We start from the raw sequence: 12150 nt of genomic DNA on the forward strand, positions 1-12150 counted from the left end.
TGATTTGCCCAAACTAAGTGTCTGAGGCCAGAATTGAACTCAGGAGGAAGGTGTCTTCCTGACTCCTGGCTTGGCACTCTATCCACTTTGCTACTTAGCTGCCCTATATGATGTGTGTGTGTGTGTGTGTGTGTGTGTGTGTGTGTGTGTGTGTGTATACAGAAGCATATAGAGTTATAGAGCTTTGTAAACCTTAAAGTGCTATATAAATGTTAGTTACTATTGTAACCTAAAAAACAACAAATTTGATGGATTTCTAGATATGATAATAGGGAGTGATATAGATATAATAAAGGAAGAATTAAAAGAACAGTATAAATATTGACTATTATTACATAGTTAAAGATAATAATTATTACATTAAGACAATAATAGCAAAAAACTAAGTTATGTACATAAATAAGGTTGAAAGAAAGTGTTAGAGACAAAAGAAAAAGTGGTCTAGAACATAACCTTGAGATATGTTGCAGTTTTTTTCACATTATCTGTTGTATTATATTTTTATTTGTTTTGTTAAACATTTCTCAATTACAATTTCTATTTTTACACTTTACCTTTTTCAATTGCATGTAAAACAATTTTTAGCATTCCTTTTTTAAAATTTTGAATTCTGAAGTAAGAATGGAACCAGGACGGCAAAGTAAAGTCAGGCACTTGCCTGAACTCTCCCAAGTTCCCCTCCAAACAATGTTAAAATAACACCTCAAAATGAATTCTGGAGTGACAGAACCAATAAAAGGATGGGGTGAAACAATTTTCTAAGCCTCAACAATTTAGGAGGCTGGCAAGAGAGGTCTCACTGGGAAGAGAGTGGGGCATAGACCAGCACAGACCACAGGCCCATCCCTGGCAAACCAGCAGTGGGTTTTGGGGTGACTGATTCAGCAGAGGTATTTTCCAGAACTAACAGTACACAGAAAGTAAAGGGTTTGGACAGCTTGTCAGAAGAGATTACTATACATATCATTACTGTGGTATTAGGTGGTGCAGTGGATAGAGCACCAGTGCAGGAATCAGGAGGACCTGAGTTTAAATCTCACCTCAGACACTTGACACTCACTAGCTGTGTGACCTTGGGCAAGTCACTTAACCCCAATTGCTTCATCCTGGGTCATCTCCAGTCATCCTGATGAATATCTGGTCACTGGATTCAGATGACTCTAGAGGAGAGGCTGGTGACCTGCACAGCCCTCCCTCACTCAAAACAAAGTCAAGTGCAAGTCATGTCATTATTTCTCTGATGGCATGGTCTTCTTTGGCAATGAAGGACAAACACACATTACTGTGGACCACATTGTCTATATGGTTTGTTTATGTGTTTTTGGCAAAGATCCTGGAGTAGTTTGCCATTTCCTTCTTCCATGGGTTAAGGCAAACAGAGGTTAAGTGACTTTCTCAAGGTCACACAACTAATTTGGTCTGAGGCCAAATTTGAACTCGGATTTTCCTGACTCCAGATCCAATGCTCTATCTACTGAGTCACCTAGCCGCCTCAAGCTTCTAGGGTTATAGAGATATCTAATTCAGGTTGACATAAATCCAATTGAATATGTGATTTAGCAAAATTTCTATGAACCTATAAATGAAAAAATTTTTTATACTAAGTCAACTGAATTAAGCTGTTGCAACTGCTTCTGTAAGCAAAGTCTCTGCTATTTAAAAGAATAGAATACACAATCTATAAAAGACAGAAGAGATGACTGCTTCACTAGGTAGGAGGATAGAATCAAGGTGATTAACCTTAGTGAGAAATGGAGATGTTTTTTTTCTTCTATGAACAGAGGTCAGAAGAAAAGAGAAGGTAATGACACAGAAGTCTGAAGAGTGGAAGAGAATCAAGGGATTGTCTGTTGGATGGTTTGAATCTCCTCAGTCCCACGGGAGATCAGGTCATCTATCAATATGGGGATTAGGGATATAGATACAATCAAAAATGTATGTATAAAGCAAGGTGATCAGAACTAGGAGAACATTGTGTACAGTAACAGCAACACTGCGCAATGATCGGCTATCAATAACTTAAATCTTCTTTGCAATATAATGATCCAAGACAGTTTCAAAGGACTCATGATGAAAAATGCTATCCACCTCCAGAGAAAGAACCAATGGAGTCTGGATGCAGATTGCAGCATATTATTTTCATTTTCTTTATTTTTTGTGTTTTTTCCCTTTTAGTCTGTTCTTTCTTTTATAACATAACTAATATGGAAATACGTTTTATGTGATTGCACATGTATAACATATATCAAAATTGTTTACCGCTTCAAAGAGGGGAGGTAAAGGAGGGAGGGAGGGAGAAAATTTGGAACTCAGATTTTTAAAAAAAATGAATATTAAAATTGTCTTTACATGTAATTGGAAAAACACTATTAAATATGCGTGTGTACTCACGTATGTAACATTTATATACTTTGTATTATACCATATATCAATTAGATTTATTAAGTGCCTATTATGTTCCAAGTACTGGGACAGAAGTACAAAGAATGAAACAATCCCTACATGTAAAGAGCTTACATTGTAACAAAGGAGATAAATAAGAATAGTGCACATATAAGTATATATATAGGATAACTGTAAAGAGAACAAATGCAAAGCGATCAATCACAAAATAGTTATTGGGGAGGATGTAGTTATGTGTAGGGTAGTTTTTAGGGAGGAAGTAGATAATTACAGGGTAGTTATGAGGGAGGTGTGTGGGATGGCTCAGATCCCTACTTAAGTTAATTACTCAGAGGCCTCTCAAAGTGATGACAGAAAGTTTATTCGATTCTCGAGAAGCAGGACAATCCTATACCAGTTCACCTGGAGTAGGAAAGCCGAAGACAAAGGAGAAGCAGTGATATTTACAGACCCTAACGCAAGACCCACCTCCCTCCACTGACCACTATCCTCACTGGCTGAGAATATGATCTTACATTCTAGATGTGAAATCTCACCAATCCCTTTTGAAATGAAGACATCGAAGAATTATGTAAGTTTCATCCAATCACTGAGACCCTAATGTACTACACAGTTTTATATCCTTATATGGAATTATTCCAATCTAAAAATACTGTAACCTTGAGCCTCTCGGTCTTACCTCACCCCTGGGAGAAGAATTACAATCTGAGAAGTCTTCACTAAACCTATTTCACTCAGAGGGAAGTAGCAAGTGTGTGTGTGGGATTACATTGGTCTACTTGAAGGTGGTACTTGAGTTGCTGGAAGAAAAGAGGCCCTAGATGAGGGAGGACTGGTCCTGGACTCAGTAGGACTTACGTTCAAGTCTTGCTTCTCACACATACTGCCCATTCAACCATGGGCCAGACTTTAACATCTCAGCTCCTCAGGTCACTCTCTAGGAAGCAGAGGGAGATTTCACACCAAGATACTTCTGATTGATTGATGAAATTGATTGATTGAAATGGAAAAGATTGATGAAATCACTGGTCCAGAAAAACAAAAAAATAATCATTACTATAAGAAAATTATTAGTTTCTTAAAATCAATTTTTCTTTCCAGAAATTATTTTAAAGGATTTGCCAAGTTGTTTTTATTTGTTCTATATTTGTTTTATTTGTATCTATATTTGCTCCCACTCTCCCCCACTGGAAGACAACTCCAATCTGTAATGTGAATCAATGAGAAAATATTGTCCACTTAATAGAATTCATTGCACAGCTGCCTTTGCAGGTATCAGCACTTGGGAGAGTCCTTTGCACATAGTAGGTGCTTGCTGAATGGCTAGGTCCTCTGATGAAATGAAGTAACACTGAAAGTAATTGGACACATTCTCCACCAGGTGGCAGGCTCTTCACAGAAACAGGACAAACAAAAATTCAAGCCTTCATTGTTTTTCACCATTCTGCACACCAACCTGTAGAGAAGCCAGAAGGAATGAAAAGCATATTTGAGGAAACCACAAGCATCTTGGCAACCTGGCTGAATGCTCTGGATCTTTTAAATGGAAGCTGTATTTAGGGCAATGAGCAAACAAGAAACAAGCAATTATTAAATGCTTACTTATTATGCACAAGACACTACTGAGTAGAGGGGATTCAAAGACAGAATAAAAAAAATGCTTTAGCTTATAAACTCACTTATCACTCATCAATTTCAGAAATATATAAAAATCTACCAGTGAAACTTGAGGCTTAATTTTTTTGGAAGCATCTATATGTCAAGATGGACTTGTAAAATCGATTTGGATCACAAAGTGACATTTTTCCGATAGGAAAATTAACTTTCCACTCATCAATCCATCTACTAATAAGATGATCATCACACACTTACATAGACAGCCTTATTTTATAAGCTTTATCCTCATTACATTTTCCTGTTAGAATGTAGTCTCCTTGAATTTAGGGACTATTTTGCCTTTCTTTGTCTCGTGTGCCACAATTCCTGTTTCATGATAAGTATTTCATAAATGGCTGCTGATTGATTCACTTATTGATTAAACATTCTGCTGAAGTCGTATAATTATCCTTCTTTTTACAGAAAAGGAGATAGAAGAAGACAGAGATTAAATGACTCACCCAGTCACATAGGTAGTAAGCTACAAAGACTTGGACATAGACCTCTCCATTACAACACCCAAATTCAGTGCTGCTGATTTTTTTTTAAACATCAGAAGAAACAGAATTTCAGAATACTTTAAGGGACAAAGCTGTGTCAATTGATGCAGTGCACATAGTGGAGATCAAAGAATGAACATTTTTATTTCAAAGTAAAAATAAAACATCTGCTTGTAATTATTTGTCTTTATAGTATATTTGTACAAATAGGAGAAATTGTATCAAATTAGAGTAAAATTATAGAAAAAAATTCCTGTGTTGGCTGATAAAGTTACCCCCCCCCCCCCAATCTTGCTGATGTTTCAGCAAACCATGGATTTACCAGTGGATAAACAATGCTAACTTCACAGAATAATCAGTCCCCGCTCCCTCCTAATCATTGTCAAGTCACTAGGAAAAGGGATGGAGATGGGTCTTTGATTTCATTGGTATATGGAATGCCTGATGAGGAAATACCTTCTACCAACACAGCAGCAAGCATTTGTTTAGAGTTTCTTGTGAACTAAGTTAAGTGACTTGCCCAGGTTCATACAGTCAGTAAGTGTCAAAGGCAGGCCTTGAATCCAGTTGTCTCTGGCTCCCAGGTGAGCTCTCTGCTCACAGTGACATCCTGCCTAACCAACGGCAAAGCTGTTAACCAGTTATATGGAGCAAATGAATAGTGACAGGCTTAAACAGGATGGCTCTGTGGAAATGTAGCAGATGTGCCCAGAGAAGCATTAGTACAATAAAGTGCAATCTTCCCACTGGGTTTCGTTTCTGCTTTCCAATGTTCTCAGAGTTTCTTCACCTCTTTCCTCTGTTGTCTGTCCATCTCCACAATTGCAGTGCTAAAGGTGTCCCAGATAATCTGAGTCAGTTGACTTAGAAACGTAAATGTAGGGGATGGATCAGAGGAGTTATGCGATCAATGTGATGTGTTTAGTGGATGATGAGCCTTTGTTTGGGACTTTGATTACATCTCTCCGTAGAGGAATGGGAAAACATCTTGGGGAGGATTCAGAATGTCTCCTCACCAGTAGGGAGGATTTGATTGACTTAGGCTATATGGATCTAAGTTCTGTGCATGCATGTGTGTGTGCATGTGCATGTGTATGCATGAGTGTGTGTATGAGTATGTGTTAGGCTTATAAAAGGGAGCTTTTGTTACCTACCCAACTCAAGCTTTCTTTTTTTTCCTTTTTTTCATTTCATCTTCCATTTTTCAGAGAACAGACAAGAAATTGGCAGAGTTTATGGCAGACCCAAGAATCTAGGTTAGTTGGTGGAAAGGTTCCTCAGTGGGAATGACTGCCTGGAGGTAGAGGTCAGATGGGAGAGCAGTGTTCCATGCAGCCTGAGAGATGGGCTCTCTTCCAAGAAGCCTGAGAGAAGAGTTCACAGACTCCAAATTCCTGGGCTCTATGTGCCCTAGACCCATGCTGGATAGGCGATGGGGAAGGTACTCATGAGCCCAGGTAGGACAAATGTTGTGACCAATAAGTGGGGAGCCCCTAAACCCCAAACCTTTAGAAAGAGAAAGGGAGCTCCTGAAAAGTGCCAGCTTTGAAGTTGCCTTGCTAGTAACCCCAAGTTTGAGATTTTACCCAGACCAATCCAATTATAGCAGGGTTTTTTTATTTTCAAAAATTCTTATTGATATCTTTTATTTTTATATTAAATTTCTCACTGTATCTCACATTCTCCATATAATAAAAATTTTTTTTATAGAAACAAAAGAGGAAAAATTCTAAAGACTTTACCAATATGTTTTAAGAATATGAAAATATATGCAATACTGCACACTCCTGGACCTCCCACCTCTGCAAAGGAGTCAGGGAGGAGGATTGAGAAAAGTCTTCTCATATCTCTTCTTTGGGGTCATGCCAGTTCTTATAATTTTCCAACATTAATTTTAAAAAATTACATTGTAGTTGTTCTTTCAGTTTATATTTTGTAGCTATTGAGTTTATTGTTTTCTTGGATCTGCTTACTTCAATTTGTATCAGTTCATATATGCCTTTCCATGCTTTTCTGTGTTTATCATAGTCATCATTTTTTATAACATAGTAATATTCCATTACATTCCTCTACCACAATTTGTTTAACCATTTCCCAATGAACATCTTCTCTGTTTCTAGTTCTTTGCTACCACAAAAAAAATGCTGCTATAAATACCATGGTGTATATGGGGTCTTCCTTTTTATCAATGATATATCTTTGGTATCTATACCTAGTAGTAGAATCTCTGGGCTGAAGGGTATGGACATTTTAGTCACTTTATTCGCATAATTCTAGAGCAAAAGTTTTTAACTTTTTTGAGTGTGTCATAGACTGCTTTGGTAGTCTAGTGAAGCCTATGGATTCCTTCTCAGGACAATACTTTCATGTCTACATCTATAACAGAAAGAAATGTTAAATTTCAACTAGAGGTAAGTGAAAATGAAGATTTTTTTTTTACCATCCATTTTACCAACTCTATCCATGAACCCTTGATCAACAACCCTTATTTTAAAGAAAGAAGGGAAATTCCTGTGTGGTTCCAGCTTCTTGCAGATAAATAATGATCTTGGAATCCAGCCTTCTAAAGAAAGTTCTTGGGCAGTGCCAACTTCTTAAAGAAAAAGAAATGTATGTGGCCCCCAGAGCTGGAAATACTAGCAAAGGACTAAAAGTATGATATGAAGGAGCAATAAAACCTCAATTTTGATCTCTGCTACTTTGAGTTATTCAGACAGTACAGGTCTGGTGATGTGTGTTCTTCTTTCAATTCTGGACTTTCCAGAGAAGTACAAACTATAGGGTGGTACTATGAACCTAGAGCAGGTGTTCTTTATCTTTTTTTGTATCTTGGTCCTCTTTGGTAGCATAATGGAGACTGTGGACTCCTCAAAATAATATTTTCAAATGTATTTTAAAAATACATAGGATTACAAAGAAAACCAACTATATTTAAATATGGTTATCAAATTCAAAAAAAAAAAACCCAACACATTCACAGACCCTAGTTAAGAACCCTAGAAGACTGCAGCAGTCCTAGCAGCAAGGTTAGACTCCTTGGAGAAGGAGAATTCTATTGCCTATTTATGAGCCATGACCACCATGAAAGTAATTGAAGATTATAAATCAAAACTGGTGCAATAAATGAAGAGATAAAGAAACAGTATGAAGCTTAAGGTACCCCAGATGAAATCTACATACCCTTTGATAATCTGTGATTTCAATGGAAAGTGGGGAATAAGTGAGGACTATGAGCAATATATTGGAAAATGTGAATCAGGAATAATAAATGAGAGAGGTTAAAGGCTTGTGGAGTATAAAGACATCATGCCTATACATCATGAAAATTTTCTTTGAGAAAATGATCAGAAGGCATTGGGTAGAGTGAATACTAAGTAACATCACAGGAAATGAAATTGATTGTGCTTTAACAACCAATGCATTATTAATGTGAGATTCATTCTAGAATCAACTGTGTACAGTCAGATCATCAACTTTTTAGAACAAAGATTGAAATTAGTATAAAACTACAAGAAAAAATAAAAACAACTCAATCTCTTTATATGAGTTTTTAATGTCAAAATTTGGTTACGAACAGAAAAAAAAGACATAGAAACAGACTACGCAAATTTCATACTGAAATTTAACCAATGTAATTCAATTGCCATGATAAGGATATCAAAGAACCTAATAAGTGTTTTAATTGGCAAACATGACTTTCTTTTTGTCAAGCAGGGAGAGATCCAGACAAGAGTAATACCAGTTTAAGATATTAAGTCAACTGTAAAAACTTACAAAAAAGGATGAAAGAATTTTATGAGCTGTGTCCCCTTTATGAAACAGAGATAAGTGGTGAAGGATAAAACCAATAAAAAGAAAATTTGGTGAGAGACACAGCTATTTAATTATTAAATTTAATTATTACAAGGCCATTTAAAGATAAAATTGAAGGAAGATAATAAACAGAAGAAAAATTGAAAAGACCTGAAAAAATTTTAAATTTACATAACAAACTGTTTTCACCATCAAGAATATTGTGGTCACTACATTTATACTCAAAAATGATTCTAGGGGATGCTTAAAGAAAGTGGAAAAGGCTTTGTTTTTTTCTGTGTGTTCATCCCTTTTCAAAGAAGACTATGATTTCAGAGAAATGATGACATGATTTGTACTTGACTTTGTTTTGAGTGAGGAAGGGTTGTACAAGGTCACTAGCCTCACTTTCTCTTCCTGAGCTGTCTAGATCCAGTGACCAGATATTCATTAGAAAGACTGGCGATGGACCAGGATGCAAGGGGAGACCTTGGCTTTTTTGGCTAAGCCCTATTCAGGTACTCACTTAGAAAGAGGTGACACGTATTCAGTGAATAAGCCTCTTTAAGAAGCAATCAAGGAATGACCCTTTTAATGAGCAAAAGAAAAAAATATATGTATACATACATACATATATATATGTAAATCAAGCTGGGAGGGAAAGAGAAACAGTTATTATTGATAATCACTCTTTAGCCAGGAGGGTCCAGAAAACAGCCAGTAAGTGGAGTTTGGGGAGGGACCTATTGGTGTGCAATCTATGGGCTTCAGAGTGCACTGGGTTTAAGGTTTTGGGAAATCCAAGAAAGAAAAAAAGAAAGGAAGAAAGAGAAAAAGGAAGGAAGGAGGGAAAGAAGGAAGGAAGGGAGAGAGGGAGGGAGGAAGGATAGGAAGGAGGAAGGAAGAAAGAAAGAAATCTAACCAGTAAACCCCAATTTAACTGGGCATCCTCTGGACATTCAAATTTGCCTTTCTTTGGAGGGGAGAAGGAAGTGTGAGGGGGTATCGAAGGGAGAGGATGAACTGAGTAACCCAGCTAGCTGGGTTCCCATTCAGGCAGCTTGGTCTACTCACAGGTTTGTGTTCATCCTTCATTTTCAAAGAAGACCATGACATCAGAGAAATGATGACATGACTTGTACTTGACTTTGCTTTGAGTGAGGCAGGGCTGTGCTGGTCACCAGCCTCACTTCTCCTCCAGAGCCATCTGAATCCAGTCACCAGATATTTATCAGGATGACTGGAGATGACCCAGGATGTAATGGGAGACCTTGGCTTGTTTTGGCTAAGCCTTATTCAGGTATTCTGAAGTGTAAAAGGCACTAAAGTAAAGAAAGACAGCAAAAGCAGATGGATAGAATTAATTGCATCTAGAGGTGACCTGTGCTGGAGGAAATACTGTTATAAGGGTTTTAAGGGATTGATTCACAAATTATCTGAAGGAAAGGATAATGCCAAAAGTATAGGGAAAATCTTGAATCTTAGCAGTTAATCCTTATTTAAATTAAGTTAATTCTTAACACTGTTAAAAAATACTGTCCATGATAAAATAACTCCTAACCTATATACCTATGTTCCCATCTATATAAAATTTTACGAGCATAATCAGCAAACATATATGCCCTTGATGATTATATTAGTAGAGTAATGTGTTCTGTCATTTTAGTTGAATCCAATTCTTTGTGACCTTAGTTGAGATTTTCTTAGCAAAGATACTGGAGTAGTTTGTTGTTTCCTTCTCTAGTTCATTTTGCAGATGAGGAAACTGAGGCAAATAGGGACTAAATGACTTGCCAAGGGTTCCTGAGCTTGGTCAGATTTGAACTCAGGTCTTCCTAATACTAGATCTGATGCTTTTTCCATTGAGCCACCCAGCTGTCTAAGCAGAGAAGAGGCAACCTTTTAAAAAATTATATTCCATAGTAGGCTATGCCTTTATCATCACATGATTGACTGAAAGATGTAAAGAATACAGGGTCCTACTGTGCTTATTTTTATCGTTTATAAAAAGATACTTGATTTGGTTCAGCAAAATGCTACTTTTAAGATTCTTTTCTAACCAGAAATCTCTCATCCATACATCAAAATTGTAAAAGAGCTTTAAAAGATATGGCAATCAATTTGATGACCCTCTGATCATTAATATTAGTTAAGACATACACTTGCCAAATGTGTTTGTGACTATCATAGAGGCAAACCTATTCAGAGACCAAGTTGAAAAGATATTTTCTCTGGATTGTAAGGTCCTCCAGATTCTCCTATTTGTGGGTGATATTGGGCTGGTTGCATCAAGCCTAGAACATTGTAGAGCCTCCTGGAAGGAATATCTTACCACCCAAAAGTTTGACCTAACCATCCACACAGGAAATAAAAGTGGAGTGAAGAATGCCTATTGTTCAAATTCTGATTATGACACCCAGTGAGATGGAAAAACCTATAGAATTTCTCCATCAGTATATAGATCTTGGAGTGATACTGTACTAAGAAAATGAGTTGAACCCAGAATTAAATAGGAAGGGGAAACTGGGTCTAACTGCCTTCTGGAAAAAACAGAGATCCTTTAGTAATTCCACATTTCTCCCTGAAGCATAATTCAGCTTTTTACAAAATTCTGCCATGTTGTATGGCTGTGAATCATAGAATGTGACACTCTCTGAAGAATTAAAAATAAGTGGCACTGAAAAGGCAATAGAAAGACACGTTGAGAAGTTTTGAGCAGGCTGTGACATGTAACAACAGACAGGGAGTTTCAAAGAACTGGCTTAAAGGAGGACATCAAAGAAATACATGATTAAAAAATATCAACTGGGTATACAGCAAGAGGAGAGAATAACCAATACCCATCACACCTGGGCTCCCCTGGTATTCTTGTAATATCAGGAAAAATGTGAGGATGGTCCCTAGCACATAGTGTGGATCCATTGCAAAAGTATATGGACAAGTGTTGTGGTGGATGCATTGGGCATCAGTGGAGAAAACATTCACATTGACTCCATCATAGATTAAGTATTGAGAGTTTGAGTAGTAGTGCTAAGACAGCCAGGTGGCACAAACATAGAGTACTAAGTGCGGCGTTAGGAAGACCTAAGTTCAAATGTGGTCTTAGATATTTACCCTAAGCAAGTAATTTAACCTCTGTTTGACTCAGTTTCCTCCTCTATAAAGTGAGAATGATAATAGCATCACCTTCCAAGACTGTTATGAGGATTCAATGAGCTGATAGTTGTAAAGTGCTTAGTAAAGTGCCTAGCACATAGTAAGTGCTGTAGAAATGTGAGTTTTTAATAGTGTTTTTCATTTTTTGTGGGGTGACTGTCCCATACCCGATGTATAATATTACCTAGAGTGCTTATAAGAGACCTAGGGTATCTTTTGCTCACATCTGGGTAGGTCTAAGACATAAGGGTTATTTAGGGATTTCCAAGAGGCATCTCTGGGTAGGGGTAACAATATACAATTTTGGAAGGCTTTCCTTAAGGTTGAATTCAGTCCACGTATACCCAGAGATTGGGTATAACATCGTATGTTATATAAGACCAAAAGTCTTCTGTGATTTAAGGCTCAACAAAGGTTCAGAAGGAAAACAGAGCACAATGGAAAGAGTACTGATGACTTCCGATCTAATTCTGAATGCCACTTATTGGCTGAATGGTCTAGGGCAAATTATTTAACCATTCTGGCCTTTGAACAACAGTCCTAACCCCCTATTTCCTACCCCTAGGATGTGTCCTTCAATTTAAGTCTGCTAATTGGCACCTTTCAGACTCTACTCTAGAGCCTGAGGCAGGTACAGGATTCA

General features: G+C 37.2%; 1 long non-coding RNA gene across 2 annotated transcripts in view; it reads right to left on the reverse strand.

The window, feature by feature from the left end:
* Positions 1 to 3543: 3543 nt before the first annotated feature.
* LOC140534421 (uncharacterized) overlaps positions 3544 to 12150 on the reverse strand; it is a 131586-nt gene continuing 122979 nt past the window's right edge. For both annotated transcript variants that reach the window (XR_011977294.1, XR_011977293.1), the window contains exon 5: positions 3544 to 3859. This is a non-coding gene — a long non-coding RNA (uncharacterized lncRNA). The remainder of the gene's footprint in view (positions 3860 to 12150) is intronic.

Source organism: Notamacropus eugenii, chromosome 3 (genome assembly GCF_028372415.1).
Source record: "Notamacropus eugenii isolate mMacEug1 chromosome 3, mMacEug1.pri_v2, whole genome shotgun sequence".
Lineage (NCBI taxonomy): Eukaryota > Metazoa > Chordata > Mammalia > Diprotodontia > Macropodidae > Notamacropus > Notamacropus eugenii.